The following is a 22917-nucleotide window of genomic DNA, read 5'->3' on the forward strand; positions in this document are numbered from 1 at the left end:
AAATTTTGAAAAGAAAAATTAAATTATCAATAAATCAAAAGATATCATTAAAAACTCTATATCTCATTAGGAGACAAGAAAACTTTGCTGTCTAAATAGAATTAAAGAACAAAGCAGTACTTTCAATAGATCAAAAGACATCATTAGAAATAATTTTTTAAAGAACCTTTAAATTTATAAGAATTAAAGAAAAAAAATATATTATCAATAAATCAAAGGATACCATTAGAAATAGTATCTTATTAGGGCATAAATCTTTTTTGAACTCCATAAAAAACTTCCCATTCTAAAAGAGCTTAAAAAAATAGTATCCCAAATAGATCAAAATATATCATTGAAATAGTATATCCCATTAAAACATAATTAAAGCTTCTACTCTCAAACTCGAAAAAAAGCAACTTGAAAAAATTGGAATGTAAGCCTCACCACAATGACTAAATAATTGGGTCTACACTATCATGAACCAAACTATTTGGCCATCCAAGGTTGATCAAACTTAATTTGTCTCCCCTTGCCTACATAGTTTTTTTATTCTAAAAATAAAAAAGCATTCTTGTAGAAACAATAACACAATTGATTATATATGTCTTATCAAGAATTTTAAACAAATTGTTAGATCTGGTGGCATCACATTGAATTGTACCAATTTACCTCACATGCCAGATAGATCCACTCTTTACCTTATTGATTGTTTCCATAGCCATCTTGTCCACTCTTGTTTATATAATTAAATAAGTAAAAATTAACAGAAGAGAATATGTAAATTAACAGTGAGAGATATCTGCAAATGTCCATATGCTCTACCTTTAAAAGAATGAGAAAGAAAGAGAGCACCAATGAGGTGTGGGGTAGGTACAACCACCTAGCACAATTTACTAAATGCATAGATAATTAAATAATAATAAACTCTACTTGCTCATCTAGAAATTTGTAATAATCATATGTGTCTTAGTTAGACTTCAGCATAGTAAATAGGGAAACCATGTTGAAGTAAAGGAAAAATATAAATCATTTCCATCAAATATGTAAAGAAAACTCTAAAAATATTGCATTGATAATTAAATAATAATAAACTCTACTTACTCATATAGAAATTTGTAATAATCATATGTGCCTTAGTTAGACTTAAGCATAGTAAATAGGGAAACCATGTTGAAGCAAAGGAAAATATATAAATTGTTTCCATCAAATATGTAAAGAAAACCCTAAAAATATTGCATTGATAATTAAATAATAATAAACTTGACTTACTCATCTAGAAATTTGTAATAATCATATATGCCTTAGTTAGACGTAAGCATAGTAAATAGGGAAACCATGTTCAAGTAAAGGAAAATAGGAAAATATATAAATCATTTCGTAGAAGTATTTATATATCTTAAAATGAAAGATATGCTAGTAGCACTGCAACCCCAAAAATATAAGGGAAATATATTAATATTTAAAGGAACTATATGAATATTAAATTAATATAAACATGTTAAGTATAGCAATATGTTCTAATTGATATTATTGAGATTTATATTTGAGGGTTGAATATGGTTTAGTGTTGAATTTGGATAGGATAACTATTAAGGTGAATGTTTAATTTGAATTTGTATTAGGGTTGAAATTGGTTTAATTTTTAATTGAGATTAATGTTAGGATTTAAATTAGTTTATGGTTAACCATCATTTTTTTTTAATTTTATGGTCAAGGTTTAGTTTGGTTTAGTGTTGGCAACCTTAGAGAAGATACACTTATTCATTCAATTTGTGATTTGTTTTATTAGGTTCAATGTAAAAGTTAGAATACAATATGGTTTAGGGTTAGCATTTGATTTATCGTTAAGGTTAAGATTCAATTTGGTTTGTAGTCAAGGTTCAATTTGATTAATCATTTATTTAGGTTTAAGGTTATGGTTTAATTTTTATTTTATTTTCAATAGTTGGGTTTAATTTGGTTTAGGTTTTGTTACATTTGGTGTAACTTGTTCAATTTGGTTTAGGATTAAAGTTCAATTTAGTTTATTAATAGAAATCAATTTGGTTTAGGATTTAGCTTCAATATAGTATGGGGTTAGGGTTAAATTTTTAAGGTTTTGTGTTATTTAGTGTTCAATATGGTTTAATGTTTAGTTAAATTTAATTGGAGTTCAATTTGGGTTATTGTTTAATAAGGGTTAAGGGATTTGTAAGGGGTAGGTTTCAATTTGATTTAGTGTTTGGGTCCAACTCAAGTCTTATTATTTAATTAAGTTTAGGGTTACAGTTCAATTCGGTTTCTAGTGCTATAAATAGGTTTCAATTATGTTAAGTCTTAATGTTAGGGTTGAATTACATTCACAATTAGGGTTTAATATGATTTAACATTAGGTTTAGGCTTTTATTTGGCCTGGTTAGAGTTAAGTTTTAATTTGATCTATTATTAATTGTGTTTAGGGTTAGGGTTCAATTTGGTTTAGTGGTAGGGTTAAGTTACATATAAATTTTGAGTTAGGGTTAGAATTAAACGACAAAATCTAACGTAATAAGGGTTAGGGTTCATTTTTGTCTATGGTTTAATTCGGTTTATGTTATTGTTCAATTTAGTTTACTATTCAATTACATTTATGGTTAGGGTTTAATTTGCTTTAATGTTCAAATCTAAATTAAAGGTTATGGTTCAATTTGATTTAGTGTTAGGGTTAATATTACATTTTGCTTAGGTTAGGGTTTGATTTGTTTTAGTGATAGGGTTAGGGTACAATTTGGTTTAGGTTTGCAATTAGGATTTAGTTAGGTTTAATATTTAATTAGTTTGATGGATGATGTTCGATTTCATTTAGGGTTAGAGTTCAATTTGTTTTAGTGTTAGGGTACAATTTGGTTGAATATTTTTGTTCTGGTGTAGGGTTAGGGTACAATTTGGTTTAAGATTTATGTTCACTAAATGGTGTAGTTTTCTTTAGTGTTCAATTAAGTATAGAGTTCCAATTAAATTTTGGTTGAATTTGACTTGTGCTATGATTATATTTAATTTAGTTTAGTATTGTAGTATCAGAATTTAAAATTTAGAATTTATAAGTATTAGGGTTTGATTTTATTTATAGTCAAAGTTCAATTCGGTTTATTTTTATGATTAGGGTTAAAATAATTAATCCTGATTAAATCATAACCATTATTATTTATGATGATATTTTTATGTGGTATTAGTTAGAACAATAGTAATCATACATTTTATTTTCACTTAATATTTTATTATTACTCATTATTTTAGTTGCATGGGCATGTTGATGTTTTATGTTCCAACATATTTTTACATTAAAATTCCTTCATCTAAAAACCGCAACATTTGGAATATGCGAAGGAATTTGGAATTCGAGGAGCAGAATTGGAAGAGTGATTTGCAGCAGGAAGGTGAATTTCTGATCTGAGAAGGCTGGTCAAGAACTGAATCTGCAAAGGCGAACCTAAGGTGCAGACCTGAAACTTTTGAAACCCTTTGAATATCACTTAGAAGGAAGGCGAATCCAGCAGCAATCTCCATTTTTTATCCATCTTTTCAGTTGCGGCTGAAGATTTGTGGAAATTGCGAGCAGAACTTGCTCATGAACACGCAGAGGTCTCATTGGAGGTCATAATCGCTGTGTTAATACAAATACAGAAGTTTTGAATAGGATTCTGGTTGTGTTACCTCCCTCCCAAGGAAGATCTCCGCAAGCAGCTGTTGGTGATGAAGAAAGGCAGAATGCGAAGGATGTGAATTCTCCAGTGATCCCCACCTGCACTTTCCCAGTGGTTGGTGACTCTCCCTAGCGGTCCTACACATTCGTCTGATGGCAGCAACCCATCTCCCAATCCACCGAATTTCTCCAAGTAGTGTTGTGGAGGAGGTTTCCCTCCTCCACGAGGTTTGAACTTCGCTTCCCTCTGCATTTATTACTTTTCATTTAAGTTTTTCTTTTCCCCCGCGTTCTTTTGCCTCTCCGTTTGTACTCCCCTTCGACTCTTAATGGAGCTTGAATCTGATGGCGCATTTAAGGCTCCCCCTAGGGCTGATCTAACTGCCCCTAACAATGACCTCCCTAACCCTATTTCGGCCATTAAACTTTCGTTTAGAGATGTCATGGCTAGGGCTTCTGAGACAACTACGGATCATGCCAGATTTGTGACTTCCTGCGGCAACAAAGGAGGACATAGTGAAGGTAAGGATCCTGATTCGGACCCTGCTACTATGTGCATTTCTCCTAATACCTCCATGATTAATGAAATAGTGTTGGAGAAAAATAGGCTCAAAGAGACTGCGATCTTCTTTGCTTCTATTGATATTGAATAATGTCCCCCAAGAAAATTTATGGATGATTGGTTTCATAATTACTAAAATTTAAAGTTAGGCTTTAAACTTTCTTTCTGTCGAGAAATTCAGAAAGGCTTGTTTGTTATCTTTTTTGCTAATCATAAGATGCAATCCGAAGTCTTAAAAAAATAATACTGGGCTGGGCGGTTGGGAAAACATCCTTTCGTGCCCTCGGATGGACCCTTGAAGCTATTTGCAAAGAAGTCTTAGCACTTTCGTGCCCTAGGTTGGTTTTGCTCAAACACATTCCACCCTTCCTCTGTAAATTTATCCCGCAGCTTATGGAGCCCATTAGCAAGGTTATCCGAATCGATGAGACCTCCCGACTCATCCCCCACTTTGATGCCCGTATCTTGATCTCGCTTAAGCCTTGTATAGACATCCCTAAAGCATTAGACCTCAATATTGAGGGTGACATTTTTTCATGCCCTCTTGAAATACTTGGGGGTTTGAATGCTTATTTCCTCTGCAAAAGGGAAGGGCACCTGAGGAATAGCTTCCCTATCATCAGGAGAAAATCCAAAGCTAAGATGAATGACTCCGCTCTTGTCGTCCCCCCACCTCCCTCTGCTCCGTCTATCCCCCAAGAAGCCCCTCTCCCTTCCTCTGCTGCTAATAAGTTTAACTCCTCCCCCGACCTTCCTATCCCTTCCTCTGGGAACCTTGACCTCAACCCCCACTTTGGAAAATTTAACGCCACCCCTCCTCCCCATTCCCCAATTGTCCAAGCATTGGAGCATCTCGAAAGTGAGCAGGATGAATTCAAAAATGGTACCCGCAAATCAAAAAAATGCAGAAGTAAAAGTGTGCTAAAAAATAACACGCTCAAAACACCTGAGCTTAACAAGAATAAAAAGAATGACACCATCATCAATCATGCTATGGTCACTTGATCCTCGGTGAACAAATCTGGATCTAACTCTGTGGTCAAAACCATCATTCAAGCCTTTGAAAATTTGGAACTGATTACTATTGATTCCATCACTGTGGAAGGTTCAGCTAGACCTTCGAGTTTGATCTCCTCTCCTAATGGCTATGGAATCATGCTTGGAGTCCTCCCTGACCCCTTCCCTAGTGATGTAATCAATACTACTCAAAGATTGAACCCTATTTGTAATAGCCTTAATGAAATTGAACACGACTCTGACATTTATATTATTCCGGCCACAAAAGGAAGACCCTTCTCTGCTCTACTCACAAGTTCCTTGCACACTGAACAAATACCTCTCCCTTCCACATGCAGAAGCACAGATGGATCTTATGTCCAGAGAAGATGGAGAAGACCCCCTTGAGATTCTGGCCAAAAAGCCTGGACGCCCAAGTGGATCCAAGAATAAGGGGCATCCTGCCACTAAGTAAGCCCTCCCCCTCCCTTTTTTGTTGATTATGATGAAATACGTATTGTGGAACGTTAGAGGTCTGGAAGCCCCAGACAAGAAATATGTCATCAAAGATTCTCTCAGATTGATTAAGAATATTGATTTTCTTATGCTGCAAGAGCTTAAAACTACTGGTTTTAATCTTGAGATTTGTCTAGATTACATTTGGAAAGATTCACTTAAAATCTTCTCAGATCACCCCAAAGGTAGAGGGGGTGTTGGTCTTCTTATCAATAATAAATGGGCAAAACACCTTACCCTAAGTGGTCTCTCCCCTTGTAATAGGGCTGTTTGGGCAACCTTCACTCTTAATAATTTCTCCTTTGGGATATGCGTTGTGTACGCCCATAATGACTATAAAGACAGGAATTGCCTCTGGGACTATCTTGCTACTCTCAGTGACGTTCCCTAGATTCTTGGTGGTGATTTCAATATGATTGAACACCAAGATGACAAGTCCGATGGTAACCCCTTTGAGTGGAAACCATCTGAAAAACCTCATTGGGATAGATTGATTCACCACAAGGACCTACTCGACCTACTGCTTGGTAACAAATCCAACCATGGTAGTGTTTGGTACACTTGGTGTAACTATCAAAAGGCAGCCAATAGAATCTACTCCAGGCTCGACCACTTCTATATTAACAAGAAATACTTCACCCTTGTGCCTAATGAGCATGGCACTTCGATTTTTGTCTAACCTGCTACTATCTCTGATCACCATCCTATTGTTTCCCTAATTAAGATCTCCAATTCCTCCCCTACCCCTGCTTGCCCATGTAGGAAGTTCCTCCTCAACACCTCCCTTCTTTAGGATCCAATGGTCCTCGCGGCTATCTCCATGGTTATATTCTTTAACTCAAATGATCATCGACTCCTTTCCCCCACTACTAGATGGATTCATAACCTTTCTGCATGGCAGAAAATTCTCCAAACCTTCGGACAAAAAAAGGCTATCAATTCCAGATGCCTTGAGAACACCCTTTCCTACAATCTTCTTCATCTTGAGGTGAAACTACAACTTTCTCCTGAGAATGAGGAGCTCCTTTCTCAACTAGCTAAAGCAAGGGATGCCCTAAGGCAACACCAACAGGTTAAAATTAGAGGGGCCATGGTTAGAGGCCAACATCACTGGCTTAAATTTGGCGATAAGGGTTCAAAATTCTTCTTCAACCTCTTGAAACATAAGAGCATTAGGAAAAGAGTGGATAGATTGGTCGTGGACAATAAAGAATTTGTGGATACCCCTGACATTGCTACTACTTTTTTTTCATTTTTTCAGGATCTTTTCACCTCTGAAGACTCTATAGATGCGATGAGACTGAGGCTCAAATGTAAAGAGATCATCCCTACTAGGATTTCCCATACTTAATCCCTTCTCCTAAAACAACGAATCTACATTGGTCAGATTGAGAGAGCTATCCACTCTCTCAGTGATGGTAAGTCCCCTAGCCGGGATGGCCTTCTTATTGAGTTCTATAAAGCCAACATTGACTGGATCAGTAAAGACGTACTGTCATAACCCCACATTTTTGTAATTATTTAATAAAAGATAACATTTATACCTTCCATTATTTAATCAGAAATGACTCCCTATTTTATATTAATATTTAATGATCATGTTTTAATTATTAACTCTTAATTTAACTTTACCATACAATGTTGTTAATTGAATATATAATTATTGATGCATATAATGTATTACTAAATAAATATAAACTATAAATATACAATATAAAACTTAGTGCATTGTTAATTGAATATATAATTATTGATGCATATAATGTGTTAATAAATATAACCTATAAATATACAATATAAAAAACTTAATGCATTATAAACATTATTATTAAGAAATGAGATCTTATCACCATACGATAATATTAAAATAGACCCCATATTAATATACATAAACAAAATATTTATAATGTATCAATACCCTATTAAGTAAGCGCTAACCTTAACATTACCGAGGGTATTGCACCCAGCAATCACATTGTATGTGATGCGGTGCGTATAGCTTAAAGGCACCGAAAGGAGTTTCGAGTGGGCCAAGGAGCAGTGACTCCAACAGTCACCCCCGCTCACTCCTCCCTCAGCAGTCACGACCCATGGCTGGGTCCACCCCAACCCCCCCACTGGTATTAAAAGCATAACTCGTGGGGAAGAGGTAAAAAAAGGCACGCAGGAGATAAGATAGGGGAAGGAGAATGTCAAAAGCGGAAGGGACACAGGTAAGTCACTCAACCGCTAGTATTAATTCTGCAATAAGTTTATTTATAAATCAGTAGGGTTACATACCCAAGGGTAGATGCTCATTAAAATCATCAATACATAAATGTATGTAGTTTACTTAATTTAGTACATAGCATATACATAGATGTGGTTGGAATACAAATGTATAGAGACTAATATAATATATTAACATATTATATATATATATGGGTATACAATGTGAATGAACCTACATGTGCTAAATTAACTAATAAATAGATAACAATTACAAATTGAGGAATAAACAGCATTATTCAATTAAGGACTAGTAGGAATGAATTAAGATATTACCATGTTAATGAATGAGGCAATTGCATATCCAAACCCAATGAGATTAATGAAGAATAGAGTAACAAGGATAGCAAGAACTAGGCCTCTGTCAGGTAGGCCACCCACTACGGATGACTAAAGGTCTGCCGACGGTTGGGCCAAGAGGGAGTGTACCGCCCTTAGGCCTGATAAGCACTACGGGCATCCTATTGCAGCTAGACCTCTTGATCTCATTAGGAACTAAATATGGGAATTGACCTATTGATAACAAGTGACCTTAAGAGAATTTGCTAATTACACTCTAGGTAAATCATTCATATCAAAATCAATTATTGAAATTCATTGTTTATATGTTTTTTTTAGATTACGGATTTGGGGACATTACAATTGGTATCAGAGCGTGATTTTTGCCATCCTATTAAGGGTTGTTAATGCAAAATTATCAAAAGAGAACCAGAGGAAGTAGTAACCACATGGATGAACCATTGGAAAGTGACCTTAGAACATTTATGGAAAACAATGATAGAAAAACTCAAGCTCTGATAGAGCAAAATGAAAAAACTAGCCAGGCTTTGCTTCAAGCCTTACAAGATATGAATACCACCATGAATACTCTTAGGAATCATTCCAATGGCAGAGAAGAAAACTCTAATCATTCTGAAAACACTCATAATACATCCTCTAGCTCCAGGATCCAAAAACCCAATTTCCTACCTAGAGAGGAAAACAATAGGGAAGAAACAAACACTAACTCCTCCATGAATAACACAGAAGAAATGGTCATGGCCTACGCTGGATTAGGGCCGGAAGTAAGAGAGGTTGTATCTTTTAGGTAATTTTGTGAAGCAAAGAAAAATGAGACCCCTAAGAGAAAACCAATCAGCAGGGATCTAAAACACAAAGTTAATAAACTATCAATGCCTAACTTTGATGGCTCAGGGAAAATGTCAGCCCAAGCATGGACCCAAAAACTTAATACATATTTAAATCTCAGCCCCATGATAGAAGACGATGCAGTCCAATTTGCCATTTTACACCTAGAAGGTTTAGCCCATGAATGGTGGTATCATGGCACCCTCACACAAGGTCATGATGGTATAACAACATATGACGAGTTCACTCAAAAGCTCATTAAGAGATTTGAGAGGACACGCCCACAAAAAGATTTCAAAGAATTAAATCTCTTAAAACAAAAGGGAACAATGGAAGAATACATCATTGAATTTCAAAAAAATTTCGTAAGGGTCTCAGGAGTGGATGAAGATAGGCTCACCTATCTTTTTGTGGAGGGACTCAAAGACTCCATTAAAGGATTGATGAGAGCATTGAAACCCCCTACCCTAGATGATGCCATAGATAAAGCTTTAGGCCTAGAAGATGCTTCAACTAGGGAGAGACCATCGAAAACATTCACTAAAAATACATATACTAAAGAATGGCCTAGAAAGGGAAACACCTCTAAAGAAAAAGAACTTAAGAGAAAGAGCGTATGTTACCATTATCATGAGAAATGGGAACATGGCCACACTTGCAAAGAGGGAAATGAAAGAGATATGCTTAGAAGAAAAAATTTGTGTTTTAAGTGCAAAGAAAAGTGGCAACCAGGTCACATATGTGGGAGGAAGAGCCAAGCACACAACTTGGAAGCCTTATCTAGCGATGAAGAAGAAGAACTCAATGAACCCCCAAGCAAAAAGAAAAAACTTACCGAAGACATGCAAGTATCATTAGCAGCAATTTCCATAGCCTCAAAACACCATCCCTTTAGAATCAAAAGTGTGATCAAAGGGCAGAGAGTAATTGCACTACTGGATAGCGGGGCTACCCACAACTTTATTGATAAAAGCTTGGTTAAGAGGTTGAAACTGACAACACAGGAGTTTAAAGGGTTCCAAGTAGCCCTTGCCGATGGATCCACTTCCTCATGTAACAAAAAAATCCTTCAATTGAGCATAACATTAGGGAAATACCCTACCAAAGAAGATTTCTATGTGGTCGAGTTAGGGGATTCAAATGTAATCCTAGGAATTCCTTGGATACATTCCTTGGGAATATTCTACCTTGATCACCCCAAATTGGAATTATGTTTCACTCATAATGGGCAGGAGGTACTAATCAAAGGGTTGCATGATGGCACAACCAGAATGGTAACCTCCAAAAGAATGGAAAGGATTTTTAGATGTAGTCAAGGAGAGTGGGCTGCCCAATGCATGGTACTAGACCAAAATTCAAACCAAGGGGAAGCCATTCATATTGATATTAAACCCATTATTAGAAAGCATAAACGGGTGTTTGAAGACATCCCAAATGGATTGCCACCCAAAAGAGGTTTTGAACACACTATCGAACTTGAAGAAGGTGCAAAACCAGTAATCTCCACCCCTTACTGCCATCCAAGGGGCTATAAGGACGAAATTGAGAAAGCTATCAAAGAGCTTCTAGAAATGGGGCACATTCAACCTAGCTCCAGCCCTTTCGCCTCCTCCGTTGTATTGGTAAAAAAGAAGGATGGAACCATGCGGATGTGCATTGATTATAGAGCACTCAATAAGAAGACTATAAAAAACCGATACCCCATCCCTAGGGTGGATGAACTTATAGATGAATTACATGGAGCAGTATACTTCTCAAAAATAGATTTGAGATCAGGATATCATCAAATAAGATTGAGGAAGGAAGATGTTCCCAAAACAGCCTTCCAATGCCATTATGGCCACTTTGAGTTTTTGGTCCTTCCATTTAGCCTTACAAATCCCCCTACCACTTTCCAATCATGCATGAATCACATTTTCAGGGAACAGTTAAGGAAGTTCCTGTTAGTATTTTTTGATGATATATTGATTTATAGCAAAACTTGGGAAGCACACTTGAGACATATAGATGAAATATTGGGCCTACTTGAACAACATTCTCTTTTTGCCAAAATGTCAAAATGTGAGTTTGGGATGGAAGAAATTTTGTATCTTGGTCACAAGATCAGTACCCATGGAGTTAAGGTAGATGAAGAAAAAATTGAAGCCATCAAAAACTGGCCAAAACCTCGAACCCTCACTCATCTCAAAGGTTTCCTAGGTTTATGTAGTTACTATAGAAGATTTGTTAAAGGATTTTCGAAGTTAACTTCTCCCTTAACCAATTTAACTAAGAAGGGAGCATTTTTATGGTCAGATGAAGCCCAATCCACATTTGAAAAGCTCAAAGAGGTGATGAGTTCTTATCCCATCTTAGCAATACCGAACTTCTCAGCACCTTTTGAGCTTTATTGTGATGCCTCCGGAGAAGGCATCGGAGCTGTCTTAATGCAAAAGAAACATCCCATAGCTTTTCAAAGCAGGAAACTTAGAGAAACAGAAAGGACCTATTCAGTTTATGATAAAGAAATGCTATCTATTATGCATGCATTAGAGAAGTTCAGACAATACCTAATCTATGGGAAGTTTATAGTCAAAACTAATCATAATAGCTTGAAGTTCTTTCTCAATCAAAAAGATTTGAATGATAGACAACAGAAATGGGTGAGTAAACTGCAGGCATATAATTTTGACATAGAATATATGAAAGGGAAGTATAATGTTGTGGCAGATGCCCTCTCAAGGAAGCCCTACTTGGGGTCTTTATCAGTCCTATCTACAGATTGGAGGGAAGCTTTAAGTACCGAATATGCCAAAGACAAATTCTCTAGAAACATTCTAGATGGGAAAGAAGTAGATGGAAATTACCAAGTAATTGATGACCTCATCCTCTACAAAAATAGAATCTATATTCCATCCGGATCAAATATGAAAGTAGACATTATAAGCACTTATCATGACCTTCCTTTAGCGGGTCATCAAGGGTATTATAAGACCTACAAACAGATTAGAGAAAGATTTTCATGGAAGGAGCTAAAGGAAGATGTACTGAGGCACACCCAAGAATGCATGGTGTCTCAAAGAAATAAAGAAGAACACACTTTTCCTTCAGGATTACTCCACCCTTATAAGCAGTCATCCATTAAAATCAGTGGAGCTGAGAAATTAAAACCATGAATCTATGCTCCTTATAAAATTTTGAGAAGGATAGGTGAAGTGGCCTATGAATTGGAGCTACCAGATCATAGTAAAATACACAATTTATTTCATGTATCCCGACTAAAAAGGGTTTTGGGTCTACGCATTTCCCCTTGTACCAAGCTACCCCCAATTGATAATGAAGGGAAGTTGATCTTGGAACCCAAGCTCATCCTTGACAATCGAGAAAGAGAATTAAGAAGGAGGACCATAACGGGGTACTTAGTCAAATGGAAGAAACTTCCTAGGGAAGATGCCACATGGGAGAGAGATCAGATCATTAATAATCTTAATCCCAGATTGCTTGAGGACAAGCAATTTTGAGTGGGGAGGACTGTCATAACCCCACATTTTTGTAATTATTTAATAAAAGATAACATTTATACCTTCCATTATTTAATCGGAAATGACTCCCTATTTTCTATTAATATAATGATCATGTTTTAATTATTAACTCTTAATTTAACTTTACCATAAAATGTTGTTAATTGAATATATAATTATTGATGCATATAATGTGTTACTAAATAAATATAAACTATACATATACAATATAAAAAACTTAATGCATTATAAACATTATTATTAAGAAATGAGATCTTATCACCATACGATAATATTAAAATAGACCCCATATTAATATACATAAACAAAATATTTATAATGTATCAATACCCTATTAAGTAAGTGCTAACCATAACATTACCGAGGGTATTGCACCCAGCAATCACATTGTATGTGATGCGGTGCGTATAGCTTAAAGGCGCCGAAAGGAGTTTCGGGTGGGCTAGGGAGCGATGACTCCAACAGTCACCCCTGCTCACTCCTGCCTCAGTAGTCATGACCCATGGCTGGGTCCGCCCCAACCATTCATTCGATGGGCCATGCAATGAATGCTAAATTCATTCGATGGGCCATGTAATGAATGCCAACCATGTATGGTGCAATACTAGTTTGTAATCTTGCACAAAGACCAGTCCTTTGACCTTGCATTACTGCAGCTCCATCAGCTCCAAAACACACCAACTTCTTGGCAATTGTCAGATCATCCATACCAACAATTTCATTCAAAGCTTTCTTAACTTCCAAATATAAATTTTCTGTTGTTGAATTTCCCCTCATTTTACGAACACATGGTAGATGAGCTCAGCAGACGTGTTCTTTTACAGTATACACATGCATACAAATCCAAGCAGTGTTATCTACCGCAGTAACTTCATCTATGGATAATGAAATGAAATTTGACTCTTTTACACTCTCTTGTAAATTTTGCTTTTCCACCTCAGCAAGACAGTTTGCCATTTCCCATCCAGTGTTTATTGACCAATATGACATAGGATAGTGAGGAACATTCAAAAAAGATAATAAATTACTAAATTTTGGGAAATCTTTCATAGGATGCCCTCTCGACATAATATGAAAAACAACACTCATCTGAACAGTCTTTGCCAGGTTTGCATCTTTCGCTGCATGTTCAAGCCTAGCCTTGATTGTATTTCCAAATCCACTATTACCAATCAGTGTCATTTTGTGGTTATGCTCTTCATATTCCGCGGCATACTTAAAATGAAGACATTCTTCCTTTGATTTCCATCTTACTACTCGTGTTTCCTTTCTATCTATGATCTGTTTTTCATAAACCTTACCAATATGCTTTTCTATGGTGTGAAGCTTTAGCTGCATCTTCTTCTCTCTTTTTGTTTTCCAGCTACAAATCTTACACCTGCATTCTGTTGGTTGTTCATCATTGTTTGGGACCGGTTCAATGAATGGGTACTTTGCTACCCAATCAATCTTAAAACTCCTTGTCATCTCCCACTCTTGCCCCAGTTTTACTTTCCTTTTTCTTTTCTTCCTACCAACATCATCTTCAATACTAGCATTTACATCCGAGTGAATTATCTCATTGTGTGTATCCCTTACAACATCTTCTGTTGTGTCAGTATTGTCATCCTCATTTGATGAGTTTAACTCAATGACAATCCCACCTTGTGGTGGTGGTGAGCTACTATGAATGGCTTCTGCAACTACAGAAGTTGATGGACTAGAAACTTTGCCAATTCCAAAGAAAGACTTTATGGTAGTATCTTTAAGTTTAAGTTTTGGGCATTTTGATGGCCTCTCAATCCCTTCAGTTTCACTACCCTGAGGAGTCTTACCCTTTTCTGACATCTCAATCCCTTCACCACCCTGAGGAGTCTCAGTCTCACCCTTGTGTGAGATCTCAATCCCTTCACCACCCTGAGGAGTCTCGTCTCACCCATGTCTGACTATGACATCTTGAGTCTTGACCTCAAGAATCAAGAATGCCTGGGCCTGTGTTGCAGGATTGTAACTTTGGCCCTCCGCCCTACAATGTGAATGAACTTCAACTTTCCAACTCAATTTGCAGAATGCGAATCGAGACTCAAGAGCTCCCAATTTACTAATCAGACATGAACAAATTGTAAGAAAGAGTGTAAGAAAGAGTGTATTTATAGCAATCCATGACTGCATTTTTGGCGAATTGCGCGGGGCTCGGGCGTCGCAATTGCCAATAAACATTTAATTTAATTGCATTTTTGGTGAATTGCGAAGGCGTGCAATGAACATTTAATTTAAGCGGGGAGAAATGGCTCCTTGAATGCTTATAATGTTTTAATTGATATTGGCGAATGTGGCCAATGCGTGCAATGAAAATTTAATTTACCATTGGCGAATTAGGTCCTGGGTACATGGTCGTTTTACTATTGTTGGTGAATAACAGAGGTGATCTACTACCCACGTCCAAGTGATTCTAGGTGAATATTACGGGCATGCATGTTGAAGGTGTGTGGTCAATGGCAAGGCCAGATTCTACAGTGCACTGTTAACCTCAAAATTTTGGGTGATTTGACCACGATTTTGCCCCTAACTATTTGCGCAAAATTTGCCAATTGGCGAAGAATTGCCACTAAAAAACTCTCTGAACCACATGAAGAAAAGATAGGATTAGGATTTCAAACAAGTTAATGTTCAAACGAAAAGGACAAAATCAAAGGAAAGTAAGTCAAGGAGGAAGCAGAAAAGAAACCTAAAGATACAAGTAAGATCTAGAATCAAAGATCCTATGAACGAAGACTATCATTCTAGAAAATGAATGCAAAAAGGTATGCATTCTTTAATGGTTATTGTTTTCATTGTAATAAATTTGGACATAAGGCCACAAAATGTATAAGCTTAAAGGAACGAAATTCTATGTGCTTTAATTAAAAAAAAAATTGTCACAAAGATAGTTATTGTAGAAATCAAGCTCTGAATCATTATCTGGTTGGAATGAATAAATCACCTACCTTTCATGGTTATTTATATCTATCTAATGGTTATGGTCATAAAGTTAATTGGTGGAGATCTATAACTTACTCAGTGAATTTAAGGGATATGAACAACAAATGTTATATGCGTAATCAATCTAGACATTATGCTAGAACAAGTGTAGGAATGTAGTTGCAATGGAGAAGAATGTTGAGAAGACTATTCAATCTAAGAAGGAACTCATGGTATGGAGAAGGAAGGAGGTGAACAATATAGACAAACCCAGCACATTGGAATCCGATACAAGCACCTCATCATCCACAAACTATTCTAATTGCTTTGGCTTAGAGCGATTTTTTAAATAAATACCATCTAGTCCCCCTCACCAAAGTATTTTATGATGTGGATTTGACATGACTATGATGAATATGCAATCTGGTAGACTGGAAAAGGAAGTATTTACTGATGTCATTGACACAACACATTTTGGGGTGAAACCTTAAGTGTAATTGATAAGATAAATTCAAAGATTTGAGATTATTTTACACTACAAACGTCTTTATTGCTGTAATACATTTTTATTGGTGGTGTTGATAACATGGCTTTTGCATGGTGGACCCAGAATAGGTTTGGTGCCTATCTAGGTTATGTGCAGGAGATATCTTTTGTTCTGATTATTTCAAAATTACTTTGTGGACGATCTATGGTGTCTTAGGCAAAGATGTCTTTATTGTTGTAATACGTCTTTATTGGTGGTGTTGATAACATAGCTTTCTGACCCCCTAAGGCTAATGCCTTAGTTACCGGATGAGTTTCCTGCAGGTGTAGGAACATTCTATATTGTCGGTTGAGTAACCGGGGTATATGCTTCAGTCGATTGATCCTCAGACTTCATAACCCACTTCTTCTCATGCTCCTTCCATATCTTTTGTTTTGATTATCTCAGCAGTACTTTGTGGATGATCTATGGTGTCTTAGGAAAAGATGTCTTTATTGCTGTAATACATCTTTATTGGTGGTGTTAATAACATGGCTTTCACATGGTGGACCCAGAATAGGTTCGGTGCCTATCTAGGTTACGACAGGAGATACTATGTTATCTGATTATTCACCAACTATACATTTAGGACTAAACATTTTGGCATCGTTACCCGAACGAACCTGGAGATAACTATGGTGGCAGGAGGAAGCAATTAATGGGCCGATAATCCATGTTATCAACACCATCAATAAAGACGTATTACAGCAATAAAGATGTCTTTGCCTAAGACACAATAGATCGTCCACAAAGTACTGCTGAGAAAACCAAAGAATGACAAGTAGAATGGCATGAACTCCACACTTTTTGTTCTAATCATGATAATGGAAAAGAGTTTGATGATCAGAAGAATAGTTGAATAAAAAAGTGGAAGTAGAGCGAGAATCTACATCATGGAATCCAAGATGGTCATCAAAAAATCAAGCTATGAGGAATGTTAGAGTCTGACAAAGGTACTTTTGGATGAATGTGATCATGATAATATTAGGAAGATGGAAAGCACTTTGAAAGATGCAAAATTATAGAAAATTAATGAATTGGGGTGGGAAAGGTTAGATCTATGGAGAAAATTTCTCTGCTTTGATGATGAAGAATTGATTAAGCTAATTTTGAATTGATTAATAATTGATCAAGGAAGATTTAGTTTTCAATTTGTGTGAATTATTGAAAAGTTATCAAATTCATAACATTAATATGACAAAGAATAATGGTTATTGATAAAATAGCTTTGATACGAATTGATGACATAGGGCGGACAATTGAGATGGGGCTTGAATCAGTTGTCTCAAAACTCAAGCAACTTAAACATAATCTCAAATTTGATATATAAATGTGAAGGCATAAATCATCAACACACATGAACACACATAATACCAAGATTTTTGATGTGGAAACCCAATAAAGGGAAAAACAATGGTGGGGATGAACCCAAAAATAGATATACTCTATTAGAAATTTTACAATGGGGAATGCACATGTATTCAGGCACATTGCCTAGAGCTCATTGCTCAAAATAAGAAAGGGCTACAACTCAAGGAAGGCTCACTGCCTTACAAACAAATTTGGATTACATCCAGAAATAATGAACTAAAAAATAGAATCTCCTTAATGCCTCGTTTAGTTCCATTGAAGCACAAAACAACTTTCCTTCTTCACGCTTCTTCTCTATCTTCTAAATATGTACATTCAACGCACACACTCATCCACTCACTTTGTACTCACACTTAATTACAAGATTATTACATTTATTTATACATGACATCAACCTATCCATCTAAGGTTGGCTCAATACTCATCACCTAATTACAAAATATAATCACAATCAATATAGTATTACATGTGGACCAATAAATGTCAATCGAGAAATAGCATGGACCCAAATTAATCGCCTCAAACATGTTGCACCTCCAAAAATTATTCCTTGATCATATGCAACATGCTAGAATCATCTAGCTTGTCGAGAACATGAAGAACAAAAACATACTGAAAGAAAACATCAATTACAATCTCAACAATCAATGCAGACCACCAAAATAAAAGGCAAATGATCCAAAAATAGCCATAAGTATCATGAATTACCATAGAAACATCCACACCAACACAAATTACTAGAATCACCAGTATCTTCATATCAGACCTCAAAAAAACCAACTACAATGACTATCAACCTTAAAAATTCACTTGCGGACCTCAAAACCACAAACCAATTGAATTGAGGAAATACACCAACATTCCAAACATGGCACCAAATCCACAAAATGAGATGTTACAATGCAAAGAAATGCAAATCAAAATATTTTCACTCTATCATCACTAAACAATTGAAAAAATAGCCACAACACAAATACTCATAACTCAATCAAATTTTCATGCAAACCTCTGAGACTTGAACTGAATCAACTATAAACATCGCTATAAAAACCCTTTAATCTACAAACTCTAGTCTTCAACATGCTAAACCAACTAACTCACTAAACTTCACTACATCACTATCACATATAAAGAAATATGTTGACATCAATGACAACACATCTCTCAAATATCTCTTAAGCAAGTATTTGTAAAATTATTCCACCAATCTCCTCCTTTGGCATTAATGGCAAAATATGATGTGAAAAATAATCAATGACAAAGAAATAAGAAATGACTCTCTCTTAAGTATCTTATGAATCTCTCCCTCTTATGTTTTTTCATATGAATCTCTCCCCTTTTGACATCAATTGCAAAGGCACATATTTGCAATTAAACTCACAAAATGAATTCTCAAAAACTAAATCTAACCATTTGACTCACAAAATTGACTACTCCCCCTGAGTAGCAGCCACCAACTACCAAGCTGGATCACAAGATATGACTATGAAATACACTGGGATGATGCACACCAAATGCATCTTAGTTCTGATTAGGAGGGGCAATCACCCCTAACTTCCCTATGACATACTCAAAATTATCCTTAGGTAGAGGCTTTGTGAAGATGACTGCAATCTGTTCCTTGGTAGACACATACTCCAATTTGACTTCCTTCTCATTTACCTTTTTCTCTCAAAAAGTGAAACTTCAAGGATATATGTTGTCTTTGAATGCAACACCGAATTGTTTGACATGTTAATTGCACTTGAGTTGTCATAGTAAATAGAAATAGGTGCATCATACACCACTCTGATATCTTTTAGAATGTTCTTCATCCATACCACCTGAGTACAATTATTTGTAGCAGCAATATATTTTGCCTTTGCAATAGATAGAGAAATAGAATTATGTTTTTTTCTCAAACATGAAACCAACCTTTTTCCCAAGAAAAATGCACCACCACTAGTACTCTTTCTGTCATCCACATCTCCTACCCAATCAACATTAGTAAAAACACTCAAAGTGAAATCATCATCTTTAGGATACCATAGACCAAAATCAATTGTTCCTTTCAAATATCTGAAAAATTCTTTTGATAGCTAAAACATGAGATTCCTTAGGATCATCTTGAAATGTAGCAACATTACAAATGATATTCATGATATCAAGCCTGGTCTAAGTCAAATAGAGCAATCCACCAATCATAGATCTATATCTAGTCTAATTTTCTTTAGGGAAATTAGGATCTTTAGTCAACTTACATCTAGTCACCATAGAGGTACCAACCGGTTTTGAATCTTCCAAACCAAACTTCTTCAACAACTCTATTACATACTTGGACTAAGATATACAGATGCCTTTTTCTAATTATCTGATTTGCAATCACAAAAGTAATTTCATCTCTCCAATCATAGACATTCAAATTCATTCTAAATTTAATTAGCAAACTTTTTGCACAAACTATCATTCCCTCCAAAAACAATATCATCAACAAAAACTTCAACAATCGGAATGTTATCGTAATCAATCTTGGAGTACAAATTACTATTAATAGTACCTTTGGTAAATCCTAGTTTTAGCATATACTTATCCAGTCTAGCATACCATGCTTTTGGGGCTTTCTTTAGTCCATACAAAACTTTTTTCAACCGGCAAACCATATCTCCTTGATTAGTCAATTGAAATCCATCTAGTTTCTCAATGTACACCTCTTCTTCAAATTTGCCAATCAGGAATGCTAACCTGACATCCATTTGATATACTTTGAAATCCTTGTAAGAATAAAATGAAAGTAATAATCTTATAGCTTCAATTCTTGCCACAGGGGCAAAAGTTTCTTCAAAATCAATTCCTTTGATTTGTGAATATACTTTGCAAACAAGTCTTGTTTTGTTTCTAACAACTTCACGTTTCTCATTTAATTTCTTTTGGAAGACCCATTTGGTTCCAATTACATTTTTGTCTACAAGTCTAGGAACAAGATTTCATGTATTATTCTTTTCAATCTGCATCAATTCTTCTTTCATTCCTTTTACCCAATGTTCATCTTTACAAGCTTTATTAATATCCTTCAGTTCAATATTTGAAATCAAACAATACTCAACTTAATCTTCAATAATTCTTCTTCTTGTTTGAATACCTTTATTTCTATCTCCTATGATTCGATTTTTAGAATGCTTCAATCTTACATACCTGGGATTCTTAGGGTTTTCTTGAATTTCTGACTCTTGTGTTCTTTCTTCAGCCCTTGCACTCATTCCTTCTCCTTGGGGGACAAGATTCATCGAAAAGGTCTTAACTTGATTTTGAGTTTGAGGTTGCTTCTCATTGTTTATACTATCATTCTCATCATTCTCATCATATCTGCGAGATCTAAATTATCTTTCATTGCATTCATCAACCTTGACATTTGCACTCTCACCTATCTTTCTTAGTCTCTTATTATAACACTGGTAGGCCTTGATTTTGGTAGAATAACCAAGAAATATTCCTTTATCACATCTAGCCTCAAACTTCCCTATATCTTCATCCTTCTTGATATAACCTTTAGTTCCAAAAATTCTAAAATATTTAATAGTAGGAGCATCACCAAACAATAATTCATGAGTCTTATCGGTATCACCTCTGATATGCACCCAATTAAGAGTGTAAATAGCAGTACTCGGAACTTCTCTCCAATAGACATGCACAAAATTTCCTTACAACATCATTGTCCTTGTACTTTCTTGAATGATTCTATTCTTCCTTTCCATTACTCCATTTTGTTGAGGGGTTCTCAAGATAGATAACTATCTTCTTATCCCATGTTGTTCAAAAAATCATTAAACTCACCAGAATTGAATTCACCATCTCTGTTGCATGTTAGACACTTTATCTTCAAACCTATCTATGTGTCAACCATAGCCTTGAAAATATTGAATTTGTCTAGAGCTTCAGACTTCTTTAAGAAAGTAACCCGCATCATTCTAGAATAATCATCAATCAACAACATTAAAAATCTATCTCCTTGCAAAATTCTAACTCTAGAAGGACCACATAAATTAGTATGCATAAGATCCAATAATCCACTTGAGAAACACTTCTTACTTTTGAAAGTAACTCTAGTTTGTTTCCCCAACTAACATTCCTTGCACATAAAGTCATTAGGTTTCGTCAACCTAGGAAGATCTCTCATAGCCTGAGTAGAAATTATCTTGACAATGTTATCAAAATTCACATGACACATTCTTCTATGTTACAACCAACTTTCATCAATCTGAGTAATCAAACATATTTTACTGGCACTATTTAAATGAAAGATTACCTTAGTCTTTGTACCTGATGCAATCACAATTCTGGAGCTACCCAAGATTCTACATTTCCCATTCTTTAATTGAGGATCATATCTCTTGTCAACCATCTATCTAGAACTCAAGATATTATACTTTAGACCTTCTACATACAATACATCATTAGTATTGTGCTTACCATCAAGAGGAATGGAACCTCTGCCATGAATTATACCAGTTTCATCATCACCAAATCTCACAATGCCATCTTCATACTTTTACAATCTTACAAACTTACTCTTTTCACCTATCATATGGTGAGAGCATCTATTATCAATCACCCATTTAGCTTTCTCTTCAACTTGTGCAAACAAATCTCTTTCCACATTTATGCATCTAATAGAATCAATAGACATTAGATCATCTTCCTTGATGGATGGAAATAAGCACCCACTCATTATCACTTGAACCTCCTTTATCAAAATCATCATCTATCACACCTTCATCAGTAGCATAATAACATCTTTTATGAAATCTAGGTTTATTAGGTCTTGGCTTAGGAATTCTTTCTAGATACCTTGAGGCAAAATGGCCTCTTATTGCAAGAAAAACATTTAAGAGGCAATTTTCCTTCATATTTATCGGCTCCTTTGGGTAATATCTTGGCAATAAGGGCTTCAATCTCTCACTCTTCTTCTTCAATTTCCTTTCTCTCCTTCTCATATCTAGACACCCTTGAAGAACTTTCTCCCTAATCATATCTTTGTTTATCCTTTCTGGAAATAGTAGCTTTGAATGAAGATTCTACCTTAGGAAGAGAATCACCAAACTCACTCATTTCAAAGTTTGAATGCTTACCAATCAACATGTTCTTGGTTACATCTATCACAATTATAATCTCCTCAAGAGCAACAACTTTATGCTTGTAGGATGTAGGTAAAGATCTTAGCACTTTAGCAACAATCTTTGATTCTTCTAATTTTCTACTTGTACATCTGATATTGCACACAAGTTCATTCACCTTCTACATGAAATATGTGATGTTCTCATCTTTTCAAATTCTCAACATCTCATATTTTCCCTTTAGGCTCTACAACTTGGCAATCTTCACATAATTATCACCTTCATACAAGGTTTCTAGATTCTTCCAGATCTCATGAGCAGTCTATAGTTCCATAACATTTATCATCTCGGAGTAG

This window comes from Cryptomeria japonica, chromosome 5 (genome assembly GCF_030272615.1).
Source record: "Cryptomeria japonica chromosome 5, Sugi_1.0, whole genome shotgun sequence".
Classification (NCBI taxonomy): domain Eukaryota; kingdom Viridiplantae; phylum Streptophyta; class Pinopsida; order Cupressales; family Cupressaceae; genus Cryptomeria; species Cryptomeria japonica.